General features: G+C 41.7%; 1 protein-coding gene across 11 annotated transcripts in view; it reads left to right on the forward strand.

The window, feature by feature from the left end:
• The first annotated feature begins 2,611 nt into the window (after positions 1-2,611).
• The window catches only part of LOC120829679 (protocadherin Fat 3), a 119,645-nt gene continuing 98,797 nt past the window's right edge, over positions 2,612-23,459 (forward strand). For all 11 annotated transcript variants that reach the window (XM_040194001.2, XM_040194037.2, XM_040194071.2 and 8 more), the window contains exon 1: positions 2,612-2,740. The gene's annotated coding sequence lies outside the window, so the exon portion shown is untranslated. The remainder of the gene's footprint in view (positions 2,741-23,459) is intronic.

Here is a 23,459-nt window from a genome sequence, read left to right on the forward strand (position 1 = left end):
TCAATCAAACTATTTGGAATTGATCTAAATCTCTATGTTGTTAAATCTGTTTAATTTCATACTGCACAACAAAAGAGTTGGTGTCAAAATGGAGTGTTATTACTGTTATTGTGAAACCAACTCTAGGAGTCATCAGTCTAACAGGTCGGGTGTAATGAGTGACTACCCTATGGCCTCGTGCGAACAAGAATCTTGTGAGAGCAACAATCTGGCGGGAGTCAAGTAAATTACATCAGTCGCTGCACAACTCAACTGGAACGCAACGCACAACACAAAGAGAGGTTGAGTCTGACTGTGAGCTAAATAGAATTCCTGTTGAGTTTCTAAAGTTTGGCAATGTAACATTAGGTTATGTGATGATACTTCAGTTATGCAAACATTCTTTTGAATAAAAAAAAAGCTAGTTAGCTGGCTAGCTAAGAGCCAGAACCGGTTCCCACGTCTTAGCTGCATGGAAGCAAATATTCTCATTCGAGGACCGGGCATATGTATATCTAAATTACATTTTGATTATCAGAAGTGTGGGTAGTTAATATTAAGTTACTGTCGGAAAGTTAATCTGAAGGACTCCTTTCTCGAATAACTTTTAGTGTGCTTATAGTTACTCAACGCCACAGGGCTCTCAAGTTTTGAAGACAGGTGGGGGGGTGAATTCTACAGCTGACCGGGGTGGACACTACATGCAGCAATTACGGTCACAGACACCGTCAGGAAGGTTGGAGGGGAGCCAGCGCAGATTTTCTTTAATATGTTTTGCAGTATATTCACTGTCTACAATTTTTGTGTTAAGTAACTTATTCTTAAAGTGAAGCATGGGATGCATCTGTTTGGGTCTTTCTTTAAAAAGGAACACTACTATGATCCTGAGCGTAATACTGGCTACATTTCATGGAGGATCAAGATGGTTCAACGCAACACCTTTGCTGGCTCGCGGGGTCATTCCAAGACCGTTCTTTAGCATGGTCCAAAAACCTGACGAGAATTTCTGTCAACCTGTCAACAGCTATTTGGTGAGGAATGCAGGGAGGCAAATCTACAATAGGACATTCCAGCGATGAATCTGTGGTCAAAGAGAAGATGAGAGCGACTTTCCAGTATCGACAGAACATGGTTGGGGATGATGCATCATCTTTAGTCCTGAATGTGTTCCCTTGTTTTCTTGATGTACCTGGATTGGTAAGAAAAATCTTTTCCTTTGGGAGTAGTAGTCCTATCCAGTGTAGAACAGTAATGTAGTACAGTGCAGGACAATATAATATTTTTCTGCACTATACTATAATGTCTAATGTGTAATTTTCTTTTCATTCTTCCATTTCAGTATTTGACCTTCATCAATTTTGTCATGTATGCTTGAACCTGTATATTAAAATATTATTTTCCTTGTTTGTAGATCGACCAGGATTCCTTAATGATGTTTGGTGATGAAGTGTCTCAGAAGTTCCTGTCCAAGTGGTCAACTTTCTTCAAGCCAAAGATTGGCTTAATTACTCCTACAAGTATTAATTTCTAACACTACCCACTGGTGTTGAGAAACTAATGCTTGAGTATTGTTAAATTTCAACTATATAAGAGTTCAAATTAACTCTATAACAGTGTTAAAATGGCAACGCTCTTTCTTCATAATTATTTTCCTTCTTACTGTCGTCATCAGAGTAACCAAAGAAATGTCTATGAACAGAAATTGGCTTGTTGTACACATTGAAGACAAGCTTACACCAAAAATACTTACCAATACCAGTAGATCGCCTGCCGTGGATAAAAAAAAAAAATCAATTCACACATGCGCGCTTGGCAGGAGCTAATGAAAAACTATCGCGAATTAGCGATCCTTGCTTACTAATGGACGCATTTCATTTTATACAAAAGCAACCCAGGCTGACGCCAATCAGTGCAAGTTATTCAGTAAGGTAATGACCAAGAATGTGAGGAATGGTTGTGATGCTTGCCTCCTTGTGCATCTCTGCATGATCGATTAAGCCTCAAATACAGGATACTCAATAACTACTCGTGGTGAAGCAGGCCTCCTCCTAAATGCTCTAAGACAGTGCAGCCACCACAATGGCACCGTGCTAGAATGATCTGACAGATGAAAGGCTCGTTGTTTTTTGATATCCACTTGTTTGCGGTCCACATTGAAAACGGCAAAGGTAAGGGGCATTTATGATTGATATGCTTCTGTCATGTTAGCTGTGTTGCTGGACCCAACAGCAGAACACAGAGCATAAATGTGGGTTAACAACATGTAAGAATGTAATATATATTATATATATGTAAGAATGTAATATATATTATATATATGTATGTATGTATGTATATATATATATATATATATATATATATATATATATATATATATATATATATATATATATATATATATATATATATATATATATATATTGTTTTGCATTAAATCAACATGATATGTTTACTGAAACTGATTCGATTGCCCTAACTTGAACATTTTCCACCAGCAGCTACTGATTGAAAATGTTATTTTATTTTAGTTCGCGTTATTTAACTAAAAACGAAGATTCTCCGACAGGCGTCGCTGATTCTGCCAAACAATGCGCGCGAACCAGACCCTACTTGCGCGCCCCGCAGCAGCAGCGGGAGAGCACAGGGAGCGCGGATTGGAGGGGGTGGTCAGTCGGCAGTTTTGGAAAGGCACTGCTGGTGTGGATGGTAGTCTACCGAGTACGACGGACTTTTTCACCGGGATATTCTGAAGCATGGCCGGGTAAGTCCTGCTGGCTGAGCCTCCTTTACAACCATGTGTAATGTACAGTAGATTTGTGCCCCTATTCAGTCCTAGAAGATTGCTGGCAGGAAGCGTTTAGAGAATTAAGATAAACTGCGACTGCTGATAATGGGAAGCGGGCTTGTGGGCTCTAGCTTCATCTGCATGGGATGAGTGATATTTCACTCCCAGCTGCAACCATCCGGACATAATAGCAGTAGTATACAGTTGTCATTGTTTTCTCCTTGCTGATCAACCTGCTTTGCAAAATAGAATGTAGAATCCTAGAGCGATGTAGATGTTTAGCTTCAATCTATTATATGGTGTAGGTGCATCTCTGCGTGATCGATTAAGCCTCAAATACAGGATACTCAATAACTACTCGTGGTAAAGCAGGCCTTCTCCTCCTACATGCTCTAAGACAGTGCAGCCACCACAATGGCACCGTGCTAGAATGATCTAAGACGGAATAAAGGACATTGGAATTAGTGTGGATCGGTTAGGCTGAATTAGATGGCAGTGCTTGCATGTCAATTTTGAGGTTGTATTCTGGTCAAAATTGTCTCATGGGAGTATTTCCCACACCCTTCCTATCTATATAACCTTCATAGGAAGGGTGTGTGCGCATCCAAAAAGAGAGACTGCGTCATAACAGCAGTTAGTGAGGGGCTGCTGTGTCAGGGTGGAGATCAATTTCTTCCTCCTTATTTTTTTCTTTTGGAGCTATCTTAAAATGCATTCTGCCAACCTATGCACAAACATACCTGTACACACACACATCTACTATTGCTTGTGTGGGGGGCCATGGATGCTTCATCTTCTCACCTAACACAGGCAGTAAGCCAAACAATTATATAGCTGTCCCTTCACTTGCTGTACTGTTCCTTTTCCTCGTCACATCTTTCCCCAACACTTCCTCTTCTTTTTTCTCCACCTCCGTACTTCTTTCGCCAACACCTCCTCCTCCTACATATTCTCTTTCATCTGTTTTGCGCAGGCTGGTTGGAATGCTCCACCTGCCATGTACAGTGTTGCTGTTGTTAATTGTAGCTTGTGCACCATACAAATATATATTTATTTATTTATTATGGACAAAATGTAATGTTAAAGCTCTTTGAATAGTCGGAAGACTAGAAACGAGATACAAGTAGCGGCCATTTAGTTTGGAAATCGTCTTTCTGTCTGCAGCTGTATTTTAGGTGGATTTTTAGGTGGATTTTTTGTGTTCATAATGTTGCTTATGACCAGTGTTTCTGGTCATTGCCTCTTCAAGGTATGCCTTGACTTTACAGTATACATCGACTGTAATCAGATATCTGTCTTCCAACATTGTTTCCAACATTCTTTGGCCTGCTGCGGTTCCCTTCCCATTTCTTTTTTTGGGAATTTTTGTGAAACAAGTAACAACATTGTTACAGCTATTTTAATTTACTTTCACATAATCTGTGCTTCTTTGAAAACAGGAGGTTCTAGACTACTCCTGATTCTTTCGACAGGGTTCCAGACAATCCAGGAGTTGCTTTAAATTTGATACACACAAATATGTCCTAGCAGGGTTCTGTAGTTGTTAATCTAAAGATGCTTACTTTATACACATTCTCTCTGTTAATGCTTGGGTAATTGATGTATGTCCTCGGTTAATGTTTGTGAAGCTCAGACACTTGCCATACAAAACATTAGTTAACTGCAGGTGTGTATTCCCGAGTGGATGAAGTGAAACACATTTAGATTGGAAGACGCTTGGAGTTGTCAGGTATCAGGTACCCTCTTATCAAGCTTATAAAAATGAACGTGTTTTTAGACGTTCACCATCTTACCCCTATTTAGAATATGGGTGGGTCCAGAGATATAATAAGGATGCACCACAGTCGCATCATCTATTGACTTATTTGTTAACTCCATAAACAGATAAAGAGAAGAAAATGCCCATATTGTGTTTTTTACCCCTGTCCACACAAGGTGGTAACACCGGAGTCCTCTGGAGGGTTTTTTAGACGTATCCGTGCTCAAAAACCATGCCTTAGTTTGGAAGCTAATAGGATTATTGTCGTCAATATTTGGTAGAGTGGTATGGTGTCTCTTTGCTGCGGTTGAATGGAGACTGACTGCTGACTGTTACACTGCAGATAACATGTGGAGGAGATTTTGCAGAGAAGCTACTGCACTGACCTTCCTTCCGAGCACACTGACCTACACATGGAAGAGGGGGAGGGGTAGATCATTTTGTTCTCCTGAGTGCCTTGCTCCATAGGTTGCTTGCTTGAAAGTGCCATTGCAGCAAGCCCCCATCTTCCTTCACCCTCCCTCTCGCTTATCCTTCATCTCTAGGTTCCCAAGGGCTTTGTGAATGTCTGTGCCAGTACTTTGCACCCCACCTCTTTCTGTCTGTTTGACTGAGGCAGAGTCTGCCCTTCTTCATTCAGGCTGGGGGGTTGGGTTAGTATGTTGGTGTTTTGTCTCAACTCTTTGCAATTGTCTGTCTCTGTGTGAACGGACCAACGGTTGTTGTCAGCAACTCCTGACTATGCCGGTGAGTCACGGTTGTGTCGGCCCTGAACCATTGTCCGTCTTTGTCCTTGTCATCTCTATGTGATCCTTCTCTTTCTATTGATGGTGTGACAGCCAAGTGTTTTGAAAATAGAAGGCCAAGACAATTTGAAGCTGTAACAATGTCCGGTTTTCAGAAGAAGGTAGGACTCAAACACAGAACCAGGGTTTAAAAATATATATCTTTAATAAAGTGAAAGCCTAGAACAGTGCAGGGATATAACCAGGAGGTGTAACGCCTGAGATTTAGGAGTAACAACGAGACAAAGGACACACATGGTTAAATATGATGAAATCAGAGGTTGCTAATCACTTCCTACTTTATTTTATAATTAAAGAAAATTAACAGATGAATTACCTTCTCTAATTTTTTATAAGAGAAAAAAAAATCTTTGTCACAAATATGATTTTCTATCAACAATGCAAGAACCAATGCAGCTTTCATTTCAACACAATATGGAAGTAGCCTATGTAAAAAAAAATATTAAACAGATTCATTTTTCTTTTAAATTAAGAAAAGGCTGCTCTTAGTCTCAGACCGGTCCGTATTTGTAAAATACCGGAAAAAAGTCCAAATCTGTGAATATCTTGCCAACTTTCAATACGGATAGACTTTTTGGAAAATTGAAATAATGAGGTAAGATTATTTACCGGCTGGCTCCTCCATAGTTCGGTAAAGTTATTAGATATTCACAGATTCAGACTGACGAACCGGTATTTTACAAATACGGAACGGTCTGCGAGCTGGACGCATTGCTCTTAATGTGCCGGTAATGATGGTAAATTATGGTTGTAGCTGGTTGTCATCTACGGTCCACTACGATTACCGAAGGGGGGCGTTTGTTTTTTGACAACGTTTTATCTCATAATTTCGACTTTCTATCCCCTTTCTATAGTGCAGAAATGGGCTTCTATAGTTGTGTGAACGCATAACTCCAGCCAATCCAAAGACGCGGTTTGTAACCAATCAGGTGTAGAGACCCTTGGTGACTGGCTCCACCCCCTTACTGTCAAAAAGAAAAACCGCGAGCGTGTAGAAAACACCTTCGGGCGCGAGCAGAGATTAACCGAGCGAGCAAATAAATATCTCGCGCGAGATGAACTTTTGCTCGCGCTAGACAGAGATTTGCTCGTGCTAGACTATGGCGTTATATTTGTGCCACAATCCTGAGCGCGTAATTTTAAGTTTTGAGCACAGAGAACTATATTTTAGCAAAGAAAAACATTCCGTGCGCGCAGTTTACTCAGGTGCCCTCTCCACAAACTGGTTTTCTGCGCGCAGGCAGCCGTTGCTGCGCTCGCTCCACCTCTTCACGCTGCGCTCGCTCGACGGTTCACTCACGCGCTCGCTCGAACTGCAGCAAATGATGAGAACAGCAAGTGTTTTAATCCAGTCCATTAGCATTTAGCACAAATGCTGCAAACTTCAACAACTCGCTGAGCTTCCGCGATGCTGTAGGTAGTTCTACTAGCGTTGTGATTGGAGACCAACAGCCAATCACAATGGACCTTCTTTAATTCTCTGATTGGTTGGTTTTGTGGCACAAATGTAACTCTGCTGCAGTTCGAGCGAGCGCGTGAGTGAACCGTCGAGCGAGCGCAGCGTGAAGAGGTGGAGCGAGCGCAGCAACCGCTGCCTGCGCGCAGAAAGCCAGTTTGTGGCGAGGGCACCTCAGTAAACTGCGCGCACGGAATGTTTTTCTTTGCTAAAATATAGTTCTCTGTGCTCAAAACTTAAAATTACGCGCTCAGGATTGTGGCACAAATATAACGCCATACTAGACGGAGATTTGCTCGCGCGAGACAGAGATTTGCTCACGAATGTTTGATTTACGCGCGCGCATCAACCTGATTTGCGCTCTCGAATTTTGACAGTGATTTACCGCCATACGCTTCAACTTTGTTTATAAACATTAAAACATGTGCGCTTAGTGCGCATGCATGTATAGCAGAGCATCAGCAGGCCAGAGAGTAGAGTTTTCTGTTGCGTTCTGCCGCGGGCGAACAGAATGTTGCAGCAGGCGAACTAATTTCATTTTTAAAATTCCGATTATTAACTTTTCTGAATCGAGACCGAATCGTTCTAGAGAGAATCGAGAGAAATCGATTTTCGCCCCCACCCCTACAATTTACCATCAATAAATCTTTTTTTACATTCTTGATTGATCAAGATGAGATCACTCTGGCCCTGATTAGCACATAGTCTGATTCAGACCTTATTCCACGGTGGGATGCTCGGGATGAATAAATACATAATAAATGCTTGGAGAACTGCAAGGATAACTAATACATAACTAATAACAGGTTAAATCCATCATCAACCATGAGCTGCAGCGTTTGGCATTTTAAGTCTTATAGGTAGTGGTGAATGATATGGCACAATTTTTTCAAGCGGATTCATGCCACCAAAGAAGTATATATATATATGTGTGTTAGGGCTGTCAATAGACAGTTAACTAATTAATAGCACATTTAAACATACATTAATCGTGATTAATGAATGTTGATGTTACAATGTTTTTTTAATGAATGTTTCGAAAGTCTGTATTTTAGACACTGTTTAATTAGGGTCCTCGCAACGACGTAGTCGTAGAGGAACCTATTGTATTTCAAGGAATTATTGTTCTCACAAATCAAATACCGTTTTGAGGCCTTTATCATATTCAAAAAGTTGTTAAATTTGGCATGTATATCTGGACTGTTAAAAAATTTGATAGTTTTGGGGTCTCGCATTTGGGTACAAAGAAATGTCTCCATAGCGCCCCCTAGAAAGGTAAAAAAGTACCCCACTAGGCCAGTTTTCCCCCCCGATGTCCGATTAACTTGAAATTTGGCACACATGTGCCAAATGTGCTCTTGGACATGCTGTACAAAAAAGTCAATCATGGTATGCAAATGCGCCTAACTAGATTTTCCGCCATTTTGAATTTTGTGAAAAACACGTTTTTGGCCATTTCTCCTAGACGATATGTCCGATTGTCACGAAATTTTCTGTGGATCATTATTGGATCAATGTACCCCTGCACTTTATATCGTGTTGATATCTTCTTGCTTTGAGAAGATATGGGCTAATGGACTTCGTAAGGGGTGTGGCTTAATATTGCAAGAGTCATAACTTCCAAATTATTTGGCCTGCCCTCACCAAACTTGTAACACATGTGAAGATTGAACCCCTGAGAACACCCAGATTTTTTGAGAATATTTGAAGAATAGGGGGCGCTGCAATTAATCGTTGAAAATCTGCCTTTTTGGTCTATTTTTGGCCTATTTTTGTGAACTCCTCCTAGGGATTAAATCTGATTCTTTTCATATATTTCATATGTGATCTCGAGGACCTTAGCTCTAAAAATTGTATTTTCCTGGAAGAAATTATGTGTGAAGGGAGCATTTTTGCAAAACACCATTTGCACCATTTGGCATGAAAATTGAAGTTGTTCTAACTCGACCATACTTTATCTAATCTGCTCCATATTTCTCATATAGCATGAACTTCTCACCCTGTAGACATCCATGAGATCATTTTTAACCTTATACTGCATGAAAAGTGAGATTTTCGTCCCCGTAAACGCCCGGAAATCTCCCTAATTTCCGACTGTTTCCGACAATTTGCAACCCGCGCACGCCACAAATTCTCGGAAACGAACCATGGAGGAGAGCTGGCGGAGGTGCTAATGGCCCTAATTAGCATATGAATGCAGCGAAACCGCGGGTGGCCGAGTCGAGTGGGCTTGAATATCCTTACTCCTTATTGGATGAAACCACAACTTTCAAACAAGTAAAATCACTCGTGATTGGCAGCAAAACCACACCTGGGCAGACCAGGCTTGAGTTTCCTTGCTCATTATTGGATGAAACCACAACTTTCAAACAAGTAAAATCACTCATGATTGGTTGGCAGATCTGTCGCTATTGGTCACTCTTCTCATTTTATTTATATATTCATATTATGCTGTATATTCATTTCATTGTTATACTATGTAGGCTACTACACTATTATTAGGATACCATCCAGGACATCAATGAATTTATAGAGGAAATGAACATTTGCCAGGAACATGTTTATGCAAAGAAAGAGCTTTATTAACAACATACAAACAACAACTATATACAAAGTGAGGATCTGCCCACACAAGGCGGTTTAAAAAACTACAGCTCAGTAAACTGTCCGTTTGCCTCCTCGGGGTTGTAGACTGTCACTGGCGGCGTGTTTTCCGAGGCAGGTCTGTTGTGCAGGCGCCTAGTGTGTGTGGCTCTGTATTTCTGAGTCGCCTCTCCGGTTAGAGGCGTCTACGAAATGGCGGCGACCGCACAATCCACCCCGAGACCCCGCCAACAACGCCATCCTCTCCGTCCGACGTGAGCTCTACGGTGGCGGATTTCCAGAGTTCCACCTCGTCATCATCCAGCACACTTTGTCTCGATTACAGCAGCTGTAAAAACAACAATGAATAAGTACTGTGCGATGCGATGCGTATTCTTTGAGTCAGTTCCTCCAGAGCCGCGAACCTCCCCTCTATAGACAGCAACCTGGAGAGTCCCGAACGCTCCAGTGGAGCGAACCACTCGTTGATATCGGCAGTTTGTTGTTGGAGTTGACGAGACGATCCACTGAGAGCATTCAGCAGTTTCTTCTCGTCTGTCTGTGGACTGGCCGAAAGTTGCTGACCGCGGAGAGGAGTTGAAGGCGAGTTGAACGCGAGATGCCGTCCAGCCATTATTCACGAACCAGCAAAAACCAACAAAGGAACTGACTGGAGAGTCTGACATACATGCAATGTTGACAATGTATCATCAGATGTACCCTTGTGTCACCCATGTAAACGGGTAACATATATGAATGTAACTTACTCAATCGATAGATGCAGAGCATAAAGTGGTGTGGAAACACTTTTTTACCCGTCCTTGACCCTCTAGCAGAACTACGACCAGCCATTATAAAGCAGTTTATAGTTGTTAATGTTGTGTCAAAGGGTACTGCATTTAAACATGTTCTTGCACAAGTTTCCTGGCTTCATCCCCGCACGGACAATCTTTTTTACATAACATTTGCCATTGCTAATGGCGTACACAGTAATCTAGCATATTTGAATTAAATAAATCAATTCAAGCTAAAAAGAGTATAATTGAGCCTGATCTATTTGTAACAGAGATTTTCTTACCTTTTTAAAAAATGTCACCTGGGCTAAAACTCCCTCTGCAACCCTGATTTGCATTTGTATAGCTCACAGCATTTTCATTTACATGTCAAAGCCTCCCCTAGAATTAGGAGGAGGGGGGTCATGGGGGGACAACTGCCAAGGGAGGCCCACGTCAATTTCTGACAATTTACGGCAGTTTTCGGTGTTGCCCGCAAATTGCCGTGAACAGCCGTAAACCTGAAATTCCACGACAATCTACAGTGCCGCATACTGATGAAAATCCCACTTTTCATGCAGTGTTAGTCATAGCGCCACCTGGGGAAAACTGGAAATTAATTTTTTTTATTTTACACCCTGCTCCTCACAGGTTATGCTCCTCAAAGGTTAATCTGATTTCTCTCAAAATGTCTTAGCAGACTGTTAAGACTTTAATAAGGCTTCACTGTGAATATTATAAGAATCCAATAATCGGTGGCGAGATGGTGCATTGGCAAAGCTAATCCTTCGCCGAGAGCAACTAAACTGTTGTAACTCTACTGGACATCATCGGATTGTTTCCATTTTACACATGTTTTATGACACTCTGGGCCTGAAGAGATGTAAAGTTGAATCATGTCATAGCGCCACCTACTTGCAGCTGGCAGTCAACTTTTCTAGTATCCAGTAAAAAACGAAAGTGGCATTTCGAGAGGCTTTAAATTCGAGAATGGTACATCAGAATATTCTGGTTATCACCGAGTAACATCTTGGGAATGTATTTTCTATGCCTGAAGTGAAATGATGATGTAACTACTGATAGTTTCCTTTTCCAATGTAATTTGAAACTGACCAGATGTATTCTTGTGATTGATATTTTCACTCCTGTATGGTATTTTGAGAGGCTTTAATTATGAAATAGTACACCATAATGTCCTGGTTATCCCTGGGTGACACCTTGGGGATGTGTACTATCAGTCTGAAGTGAAATGATCATGTAACTATTGATAGTTTCCTTTTAATTCCAACCTGAATTTGACCAAAAGTAGTGTGGTTCAGGATACTGAAGGAATTTTACTCATGTGTGGTATTTTGAGAGGCTTTAATCTTCGAATAGTACATCAGAATGTCCTGCTTATCCCTGGATGACATCTTGTGGATGTGTACTATGAACCTGAAGTGGAATTATCATGTAGCTATTGGTTGTTTCCTTTTTAAATACCATCTGAAATTGATTATAAGGCTGGTAAATGAGATTTAAGAGAAGGTTTGGTGATCTACGACATTTTGCATCGCTCTACGCGGTTAACGACAACTGACTCTCGGATGCTTTGTCCGACGGCCGCAGGAGTTCATGGCTGCGTATCTAGCCGTCCGGCCTGTGCCCCAACGTGCGGAGTTGCGAGGACCCGTCCAATGCTGCTCGCAGCTTTAATTGTTAATGTTAGTTCAAACACAAAACGACACACACGTGATCATCTTGGAGGCCTAATTCCACTGGGAACAACATGTTGAACTAGCTTTCTGCTGTTCTCGTGCACTTTCCTCTCAACTCTCCCATTATTTGACGGCGGTGTTTGAAGTACCAACAATCGATTGAACAGAAATGGGCTTGTTGTACACATTGAAGACAACGATTTAATTACAGCTACCTTGAATGACTGTGGCACATGTCCAAGAGACAGGTAGAGTATTTAGACTTAAAAATTGCAGAAGTCAGTTGATCAAGGTTGATGTAAGAGAAGTTAACCAAGTATATATCAGCTCCCACGGCTGCATCCGAGGTTCCTACACCCGAGGATGGGTCGGCCCTGGTTGAAGGCAGGAGGAGCTGTGTGTATTTTCCTCTACCATTGCTGCCTGTTGATAAGGTGAAATGCATTATGGGAAATATGTCTCTCTTAAAACCAGACCAGTCTTTCCCAATGCATTCTCTGTAAAATGGGTGGGGCGAGTCACATGCAGGCATTTTGTTTTGCAGGCATGTGATTTGTTGTAATATTTCAACCTGTTGTAAAAGTTTCGCCCGATGCTGTCTTGCAAAAGCCAATCAGCGTTGAGCTGCTCCGCCATCATCACCCGCATCCTGCTGCTAAAGTCTGAATTTTGTATGAAACTGCCACTCACCAGAGACAGATAGACAGACCATCTGCAGCTGGGATTGAATGCCTGTAGTTTATGGCCAACCAAGAGATCCTGGCTCCGATCCGAGCTAACAGGTCATCAAACTGGCTGCTGGTTAGCCTGAAGTAACCCTGGAAGTGGCAGTCATCCAGATGCACTTCCTGGAGGAGTTGGTGAAATTCAGTTCTGCAGTGGGACTGAGTGGGTGAATGGAGCTGAGCAGCATGCTTTGATGTGAATCAACACTCTGATGGTGTGCCACAGACACGAGCGTCGCCATGCATACTAAACACTGTCATCCTTCACTGCTGTCTGTGCACGATGGGTCACCTTTTCTCCACTTAAGCCTAGTTTATGCTTCTGCGTTTTCAGAGTGACGCAGACGCAAGACCTTCTTGCGTGTCCCTTGCGTCGCTTTTCACACCTCCTTGCGTGCGTCGAGCCATTTTTCTAGGCTCGCGTCGAAAGCGACGCAAGCCTCCCGCAGCGCACCAGGCTGCGATTGGTCCGCTAACTACGTCCTTTACGGAGTCTCACATTTCCGCTTTCATAGCCTGATACCGCCATTATTAAAATGAAGAATGTTTACGAGAGAACGGATCAGATTGAAGAACTTCTGTCGTAAGAAATGCGTAAATATGACCACTTATTCAAGCCGTCATTGGCGGGTTGTAGAAGCGGGTTGGATTCACGGAGGGAGATCGCCGCAAACGCCGGTTTGCCGGTCGAGAGGTGCACAAAGTTGTGGAGGAAAATACAAATGTGTCCGCGATGAAAAGCAGCTGTGTCGATGCACGGGGCAATAAAGTCTATGATAAATAAATAAATAAATAGACGTGACTCTCTAGGTCGTCTTCAACAAAACACGTCACTCCGCCTGTTGTTCTGGTGGTGAATTACTCTGCAACACAGGCAGAACCATGAATTGAACAAGTGCGTCACCTCAACAACGCAGACGCAAACGCAGAAGCATGCGCCGGCCTTTAGGATCCATACCAGAGTCTACGAGAAAGCCAAAGAAACTGCTTTCCCTACAGGGCTTTGTAGAAAAACACTATTTATTCCTGGATGAAAGCCATAGTTTTAGCTGTGTGATTGATGTTGACATGGGAAAAAAACGAAATGCAAAAAAAAATGTTGACCCGGTTTCATAAGGCCTCATGGGTTGGCTCAAAGTACCTATGCATTTTAATAAGCTTTAACAGTAGGCCTACATGAAAATAAGTCCTGGGTTTTAAACACACATCCAGCCAGTAATGTGAATGGCTGGCAGTGCCTGCCAAAATTCAAGCATAACATTTTTTATTAAATCATTTTATTTATTTAATATACTTATATGTGGGTTATTCCAATTGTTTAGACATTACGATGACAAATGTAGACGTTACGCATAATCAAATACAAAGAAATTATCGAATAAGCAGTGCTTTTACCGTCCATTCATTGCAGACGACAGGCGAAAAACCCACGTTGCGGATGCGCACTTCGATCCTGTATTCTTCAACATGTACGTCAAAAACTACTGTGACTTTGCACGTAAATAGGATATACCAGTAATCATCTACGACTGAATCTCGTACGCTTTGTCCGATGGCGTCCTTGGCTGCGTTTTTAGCCGTCCGGCCAGTGCCCCGACGTGCGGAGTTGTGAGGACCCGTCCAACACTGCTCGCATCTTTAATTCAGATTTGAGTTTGTTCACTCAAAAGATTTGTGCTTTTCCTCTTTAGTAGCGCCTCATATTCCCGCTTTTATTAGTCTGCATTATCTCCAAGCATATGAGACATACTGAATTTAACTGCTCGTGAAATATATTATCATTTAAGATTCTATCCATACTTGGTTCAGTGCTCTGGTCTCACTCTCCACTTTTCTCCCTTTGGAAAAAGTAATGTGAAATAACTTTTGACTCACATGTTGTTCTCCATTGTGTGGATCTGACTTGAGTCAGGATGTTTATCTGAATATGTATAATTTGCTGGGTAGGTTCACATAAAGTTGTATACAAAGCATGTATTTGGTTGGTGTGTTTCCTGGACCGCTGAACACCGTAAAGCAGCGCTGATTCAAACAGAAGCGCTCTGTCAAAATGTAATGATTCTCAATCATCTATTGGGTCACGGTCTGTGTGCCAACAATAACCCCTGTCCTAGCTGTTCCTCCTACATTTTCTTTGAAATACCCTTTCTACCTAAAAATATCTAGTTTTGTGGAATGGAATTAACTGGTTTGGTTCCATTTGGCCTTCACTGGACATTTGCTTAACGTTCCCCAAATCATTGTGTCTTTGACTGTGTGTCTTTGAATATGGATATGTAAACAGCAAGACTGCTGGCAGAAACACCAGCAAAGGCAGCTCTAACTGTTTACAAAACGGCTGTCTATTAATCAAATACATTATGAAAGCACTCCAACCCTGTCAGCAGTGATTTAGAGAAGGAAGCACCATGTGGTCCTGAGTGAAGGGAAATATTATCATTACCCAGTCTGATTTGCTCATGGACCCTGCAGGCCTATATTTACAATCAGCCCAAACACGACAGCTTCATGTTTTTCATCATGTTGTTGCAATTGAGCCACTTTGTAAATGTCTACATGGGTTTAACCTTTAGGATTGCTATGGAAAGGGCAGCTGGAAATCCCACTTGGTCGTAGGCAGGCTCATCAAGGACATGCTGCCTCCACTACATGTATGAGTAGTTAGACAGGATGAGCTGAACATTTAGCCACAGATTTAGTGACAATTAGTGTGTTTGTCCTCTTCTTCCTCTACCACTGCCTTATACTCTGCTTACTGCTGGCCGATTTCATTAGCATCCCTCTCTGGTTCAAGTTAGGTCACAGTAACGGTAGCAGTGTTTCCCACAGATTCAACGTCAATGTGTGGGGACTGACGGGGGGGCTGACAAATGTCGTACTAAAACACACATCACTAGATATAACTAACCATAATTCACCCTATATACAACTCCCATAGCTGTAGTACACATTTCACACCCTATACTACTTGTTGTTGCAGCCTACATGCGCAAAGTCTGCAACTTCTGTCAGACCAAAGGATTGTGTGTGCTGTGTGTGTATGTGAGACGCGTGAGTGACAGATGGAGGGAGAGCAGGGAAAGGAAATGCAGCTGAACAAATACGCTGCATGTTTTAAATAGCGTTAAAAACAATTAAAAAATACACCTAACGCAATGTGTGGCGGCCGGTGTTGAATCTGTGGCGCACCGCCACAAATTAGTCTATGCGTGGGAAACACTGAGTAGGTAACAATTCCCTTTACAATCTATAAGTCTATAAAGTGTCTTTCATTAAATATAATGAAGATAAATTCACTTTTAAGCTAGATGATTTGTTTTTTTAAATATTTACTTTGAGTAAAAATGATGAAACATATCTTTGGTGCAAGATAATAACATGGACAGAAGGTATTACAATATTGGGACCAAGACCAAGTTGTTATAACATTAGTTTTGGAGTGCAGTTGTTTTTGTTAAAAAATCTCCATTTGAAGTGAAATGTAATTGTTACGTGCCTTGTTTGTGTGTGACTCCTAATTCCAGTGTTATATCTAAACCTCCCACAAAAGCCTTGAAGCAGTGAAAATTCACACACACACACACACAAACTGCTGTATACTCGTGTGAACGGGATGTGGAATGATAATGTCATAGCTAGACCGCTAACATGGTTAACTGGGGGGTCCAGTCAGCTTTTGTCTCTTACTGTTATTATAGTTGGCAAGAGAGGTGCTGTTTGGATGCTGGAATGCTAGGCAGGGGGCTTTGGTTAGATGGGTCCCTGGCACCTGCTGCCATGGTAACCCCCCCTTTGTCAGACCACCATTTGAAGCCGTGAATAGAATGACAATGTGGACAAAAAGACACTGATGAACAAGCTGAATCACTTATGTAGAGAGGTTCTAGAGAGGTAGAATAACGGTCTATTTGTTAGTCCTGCTCACACTGCACTAGGGAAGTTTTTGTGTGAGTGCTTTTTTTACGTTTTAAAATGAAAACATAGTAGTGTGGGTGTAGTTAAATCTGTAGACTCTTTCTCAGCCATTGAGCTGCCATCAATCTTCAAGGTTTGCCTATGTGTTCGTAATGGATTATAAAGCAACAGAACTAATGAGTTTTAGACCCAGACCATCCTTTTCAAACAGGTGACCTCAGCAGATGAAGTACTTTCACTGCACTTTTCTCAATGCCAATTGGATAATTGTATAATATTTACCTGACTTTTGGACTGACTGAGGCAATCTCAGAGATAAAGTCACAGTGTAGTGTCTGTGCGTGTGTTTGAGAGAGAGTAGAAGAGCAAGTAAAGATGGAAGCCTGGGATTTTTGCAATTCTTTTTTTAAATTAACCTGAAGAATACATTTAATACAAATGTTATTCATTAATAATACTGGGGGAGAATCTGTTTGTAATTTAGACTTTGATACTCATCTTTTATTTACCTACTGACATGACATGCCACCTTAACGTGGTAGGAGTTTGAGTGACACAGTGATCCTGTGAGCTATGTTGTTTGGGGCCCTGCTAGGATTTTGTAAGGCAAACAGTTATTGGTTGGTCCAGTAACAGTCCAGCCTAAGAGTGTTTCAAAAAGCCTGATGTTTAGTAGCTCATGGAGCACAGCCACCATGCCTGACCATGATAACCGGGACGTTCCTGGAGTCGGAGTCAGGATCAAAAAGCAGTGTGCTTTAACTATCGGGTATCACAGTCTCTGCAGTAAAACGGTCCTGCTTGTGATGTGGCACACCCAAAAATGTAACCACATTGATTTAAATCTATGATAGGGCTGCAAATAACAATTATTTTTGTAATCGACTAATCTAACGATTATTTACCACAGTGTACGAGCGTGTAAACAAACGAAGAGGCAATTATTCCTTTTGGCTACAATGTGTGACCGTTTATTTCCATACAATAACTTTGGATTTTGAACTTTTTGAGTAACAAGTTAATACAAATGTAATCATTATAATAAATATTGAATAGTAATACAAAATGTAAGTGCAAATATGAGTTTAAAAGTAAAGAGAAAGTGCAAATAAAGTTTTAAAAGTAACTCTAAATAGCATTAGCAAGTCTTTGCAGGTGACGATGTTGAGGATGTTCTCTGTCCAGACTCCTTCATCTGAGGCTGCACGAGCCTCTGAAGGACAAACTCGTACACGTGCCTTTGCTTAGAGAAAGACAAAAACACACAGAGCTTATCACGTTGTAGGCTTTAGTAGCTTTGTATTATGCTAGAGTAGATCTCTCATAATTGTGTTGATATGAAATAATGTTAACCTCTACTAAGCACTCTTAAAACATAAACTATTCAGGACAAATGAAAAGACACGCTACAATAATTCACTGATTTAAGTTACTACATTGCATTTAACATGATAGCGTTAGCAAGCATCTTCCATGAGACTTCAGTTTTTTGCTTTGGTTCGCTGATGAAATACTCGACTCTCACGTTGAACTTGATAAAACTTCTTTTTGGTGCATGTAGACAATAGAAGCGATAGCTTGATATAACTACCATATTGTAACTATTGTAACTATTATAAATATATTATAATAAATATATTATATTAAAGGATAAATATATTACAATATAATTATAAATATATTCATACAAAATCTAATGGTAGAACAAGATCACAATCATCCTTTGCTGTCCTGGCTCAGATGACCGCAGAAAACTTCTACATCTTCCGCTGCAAACTAAAGACACATTTATATTTATATATATATATATATATATATATATATATATATATATATATATATATATATATATATAATGAGATGCACTTATCAACGTAGTTTGTTGGGGAAACACCCAATCAGTGTGTTGAGGAAAGACCAACTCCAAAAGCTCCACAAAACTTCACACAATGAATTATTTTGGATAAAATGTCCATGTTTTCATCCACGTCCTGGTTGTGTCCTCACCGCAGTCCTGTGTGCGTCTGAAGTTAAATGATCATGTAACTATTAATTGTTTCCTTTTAAATCTGCAAATGCGCGTATGAACTAGAAATTGCGGGAGTGGCGTTATCCATGTATTTTCTTTTTTTTGAGTGAGCTTCATCTGCCTTACTCACGTATTTGTCTATGCTCAATTCTGTTCCCGTTGATTTAAAAAGCGAGCATAGAAAGCTAAACCGCCATGTCAAATTCCTTGTATGTCTGACATATTTTGGTAATAAATGTTCCTGATTCCTGATGAACACTGCGTTAGCACGTAGCTAACTAAACCTCCCGGTGAAGCATCTCCACTGAAACTTCCTTTTCACGCCAGTCCGGTGTCTGATTGTGAGGTCAGGCTGATCTGGATCCAGCTGTTTTACCTCTAGTTTCTCCGGCAAAGTTCTTCTCTCAAATGGGTCTTGGAGGAGAGAATGTACCGAGTTTGGGTTGGGTCATAGAATTCAGACAGGTTAAGGAGGTTGAACTTCTCCTTTAAGACAGCGTCACATTGAAGATCAATGAGTTCCAATTCCAAGTCAACTTGGCTTTGAAGACTCTCACTCTCTCATTTGTGTACATTTTCATGCACAAACTGATCTTTCCCTTGTAGCTTCATGTTCAGCTCATTCATGTGTGTCAGTATGTCTACAGCAAAAGCAAAATCACAAAGCCAATCTGCGTCGCTCAGCTCTGGAAAACCATCAGCTTTCCCGATTGTTATACTGAGCGCGCAGGGCGGCGCGGTCCCGTGCGTCTGATGTGCTTTCGTTTTTGCCGTATAAAACGCACCATGTCTCCATGGCACGCTTGCCTGTTGGGGTGAGGGGGGGAGGAGGTGAGCAGCGCAGACAGCAGCAGCTGGACTCGCAGCCTGATGTGGTGCAGAAGGCACAGCACACCTGTCCTCTGCCGCACGGCACGTAAAGACTTCTCCGTTCCCGACTTGAGTTAAGAAACATCTATGCTGGTCTTTTGCCGTCATCGTGCTTTGGGAAACTCAAGTCGGGAACAGAGAAGCGTTACAGCGGTCGTTACTATAATTTATAATTCATAATAGTCGGCGGGCCGGATCAAAACGCCCAACGGGTATGGCGGCAAATCACTGTCAAAATTCGAGAGCGCAAATCAGGTTGATGCGCACGCGTAAATCAAACATCCGCGAGCAAAAGAGTCTTGCGCGAGATATTGGCTCGCTCGCGAGGTTAGTCTCTGCTCGCGCTCGAAGGTGTTTTCTACGTGCTCGCTGTTATTCTTTTTGTCATCTACGGTCCACTACGATTACCAAAAGGGGGGGGATTGTTTTTTGACAACGTTTTATCTCATAATTTCGACTTTCCATCCCCTTTCTTTAGTGCGGAAATGGGCTTCTATAGTTATGTGAATGCATCACTCCAGCCAATCCAAAGACTGGGTTTGTAACCAATCAGATGTAGATACCATGGTGACTGGCTCGGCCCCCTTACTGTCAAAAAGAAAAACAGCGAGCGCGAGCGAGGAAGTTCACGTTTCGCGAGGGAGCAAATATCTCACGCGAGACGGACTTTTGCTCGCGCTAGACAGAGATTTGCTTGCGCTAGACGGAGATTTGGTCGCGGATGTTTGATTTATGCGCGCGCATTAACCTGATTTGCGCTCTCAAATTTTGACAGTGATTTGCCGCCATAAACGGGCCGGGTCCGGCCCGCGGGCCGTAGTTTGCCCACCCCTGTTCTAGTCTCTGCAACAGGATGCATGATCAATGGTGTCAATTGTGGCACTGAGGTCAAGCAAGACAGGAACAGAGACGAGTCATTGGCCCGATGCAAGTAGAAGATAATTTGTAATTTTTAACCAGTGCTGTTTCCGTGCTATGATGCATGCAAAATGCGGACTGGAAATCCTCAAACAAACCATTGTTTTGTAGGAAGTCACATAATTGATTTGCAACAGAGAATCTTAGAAAGAAAGAATGGATTAGAGATAGTGCTATAGTTAGCCAACACCTCTGGAGTTTTCTTAAGAAGAGGTTTAATTACAGCTACCTTGAAGGACTGTGGTACATGTTCTGTGAACAAAGACAGATTCATAATATCCAGTAAAGACATGCTAGCTAAAGGAAAAAGGAATACATGGAAAAGGATATTCATTTTGGAATTGGGAAAAACTTATAAGCTTACAAATGAGAAAAGAGCCAATGGGTGCAGTGGAAATCAAAAACAGATTAAAGCTGCAAGCAGCGTTGGACGGGTCTTTGCTACTCCGCACGTCGGGGCACTGGCCGAACGGCTAGAAACGCAGCCAAGAACTCCTGCGGCCGTCGGACAAAGTGTCAGAGAGTCAGTCGTCGTTAACCGTGTTGAGCGACGCGAAATCTCATTCACCAGCCTTCTATTCAATTTCAGATTGTATTTAAAAAAGAAACGATCAATAGTTACATGATAATTCCACTTCAGGTTGATAGTGCACATCCCCAAGGTGTCACTCTGATTTACTATTCCAAAGCCTCTCAAAATCAGCCACTTTCCTACAAAATCCTTCACGAGACTACTTCTGGTCAATTTCAGGTTAGAATCAAAGGAAACTATCAATAGTTACATAATCATTTTACTTCAGACTGATAGTACACATCCCCAAGGTGTCACTCACTGACAACCAGTGTGGTGATGCTCTGAGACAGCGAGGAGAACAGTCTCTGTGCAATGGCCAGCCTTGAAGCCTGACAGGTGAGAGTCAAGGAGGTTGTTACGGAGGATAGAAGGAGAGTTTGTTAAAGATAGCATGTTCAAGAGTTTTGGACAGAAAGAGAGACCGGGCTGTAGTTATTTTCCTTAGATGGGTTGAGGGTGGGTTTCTGGGAGAGTGTCTTGCCCCTTGCCTCCTTCAGAGAGTTGGGAAAACAGACAGATAACAAAGAAGAGTTAATGAGACAGGAGGGGAAGGTCAGGAGCGATAGAGTGTAGAAAATGGGATGGAATGGGGTCGAGAGAGCAGGTGGTCGGACGGGCAGGTTACTAAGGTAAAAACTTGGTTAGGAGACAGGAAGGGTGAAAGAGGGAAGCGAGGGTGACAGCTGTGAAGTTGATGAAACACAAGTAATAGGAGATGGGTTTGAAAAAGAGAAGCATATGCAGCTATTTTTTGGGTAAAATACACTTTGGATCTACTCTAAATACCTCGGCATAGCGAGAGAGTTGGTGTAGAAAGAGAAGAGGAGGGGACGCAGGACGGAACCTTGAGGATCTCCGGTAGTAAGAGGGCATGGTTCCGACACAGATCCTTTCCAGGTCACCCGGTAAGTGCGGCCATCAATGTAGGATGAGAGAAGGGAGAGAGCAGAGACTGAGACACTAAGTTCCTGAAGGGAGGAAATGAGGATCTGATGGTTTACTGTGTCAAATGCAGCAGAAAGGTCCAGAAGGATGAGGACAGAGGAGAGAGAGGCGGCTCTAACAGTGTGGTGATGTTCTGAGACAGCGAGGAGAGCAGTCTCTGTGTTCCTGAGTTATTACACTTTGTCTCACAGGTGTGTCATTTTTGGTGCAGAGGCCAAAAAAACGCCTAATAGGCTCCAGGGGGATCAGGTTAAGAGGTTTGATGTGTCCCTTTGAGCTGAAAGATGGTCAGACCGGATGATTGAAGATGACTAAAGATGCTTGGTGCAAGTAGCTTGAGAAATGGGTGCTCTATGGGTGCTATATATAGCACAAAGACGACCAATTTGTCCGACTTAATATTTCAATTTGGAAATTAAATCTCAGCCACCATGACAAGATTTAAATGCTACTAGCTCAGTTTTATTGGTATTGCTTTAATAATATCAGTTTCTTTCTGCAATTATTTGTGCTTGTGATTAGGGGTGTAACGATTCATTTACTTAATCGATTTATATTCCTGCGATCCAACTGAATCGATCTGTGTTCCGCAAATCGGCATTCTGGACGACATATATCGATTACAAATCAATTGAAATGGTACATAATCGATTTGTATTGATACTTGTAAACTGCACATTGGATTTAAGTATAAAAACGGTATGGATGTGTGTGTGTGTTTGTTTTTTAGCACTTTAGACACGTTAAACGTCGATTCAGTCTCCCTGTCTGTGACGTCATCAGTACGCAGCGGCAGCCGCACGAAACTCGGAACAACAAAACACAGCGTGGCGGAGACGACTGCGAGCAAGACATTTACAAACCAACTTATCGATCCAGCGTGTGGAAACATTTTGCCTTTTGCAAACACAGAGGTGTTCTAAATAAGTCGGTCGCTGTTTGTAGAATATGTAGAAGCCAAATAAAAAACGGATATCTGTAAAGACATGCGGCCCTACAATGTGGTTGAAAACCCAGGGTTCTGTGAATTGATCCAAACATTGTGTAATGTTTACATTGAAAATGGCACTTGATTCAAATAAAAGGTTAATACATTTGCCATCAATGGTTGTTTGCTTGTTTATAATATCCATAATTAATTTAAACCTGATTTTCTTACAAGAAACCGGGATCTCAGAAACTTTGCCTGCACTGTCCAGTAAAGTTACTGAATCGATTTCAAGTCACTGAATCGAATCGTTCTAAATTAACCCAGATCGTCCATGAATCGAATCGGCAACCATGAATCGCGATTCGAAACGAATAGTTGTTAAAATGAATCGTTACACCCCTACTTGTGATACTATGGTTAGAGAGAGATGTACTCAATTTGTATTTTCAACTTAAGGATAGTAATAATGTGTCGCCACTGCATGAATAAATGTTAATTTGACATATTAATTCATTAATGAAGTCCTTTTCCTTAAACTGTTCTTTTGTTCAGCCTTAAACACTTTATCAGACATCCCTCCTCTCGTTTCACCTCCTCATCCTCTCCTTTTTGTTCTGTCTGTCTTTCTGACGTCTGGGGACACTGTGGGAATAATGTTACACAGGGAGCCCAAAACTAAGCCACACACCGGCTTGCACACACCCATGTAAGTCT

The sequence above is a fragment of the Gasterosteus aculeatus genome, chromosome 1, assembly GCF_964276395.1.
Source record: "Gasterosteus aculeatus chromosome 1, fGasAcu3.hap1.1, whole genome shotgun sequence".
Lineage (NCBI taxonomy): Eukaryota > Metazoa > Chordata > Actinopteri > Perciformes > Gasterosteidae > Gasterosteus > Gasterosteus aculeatus.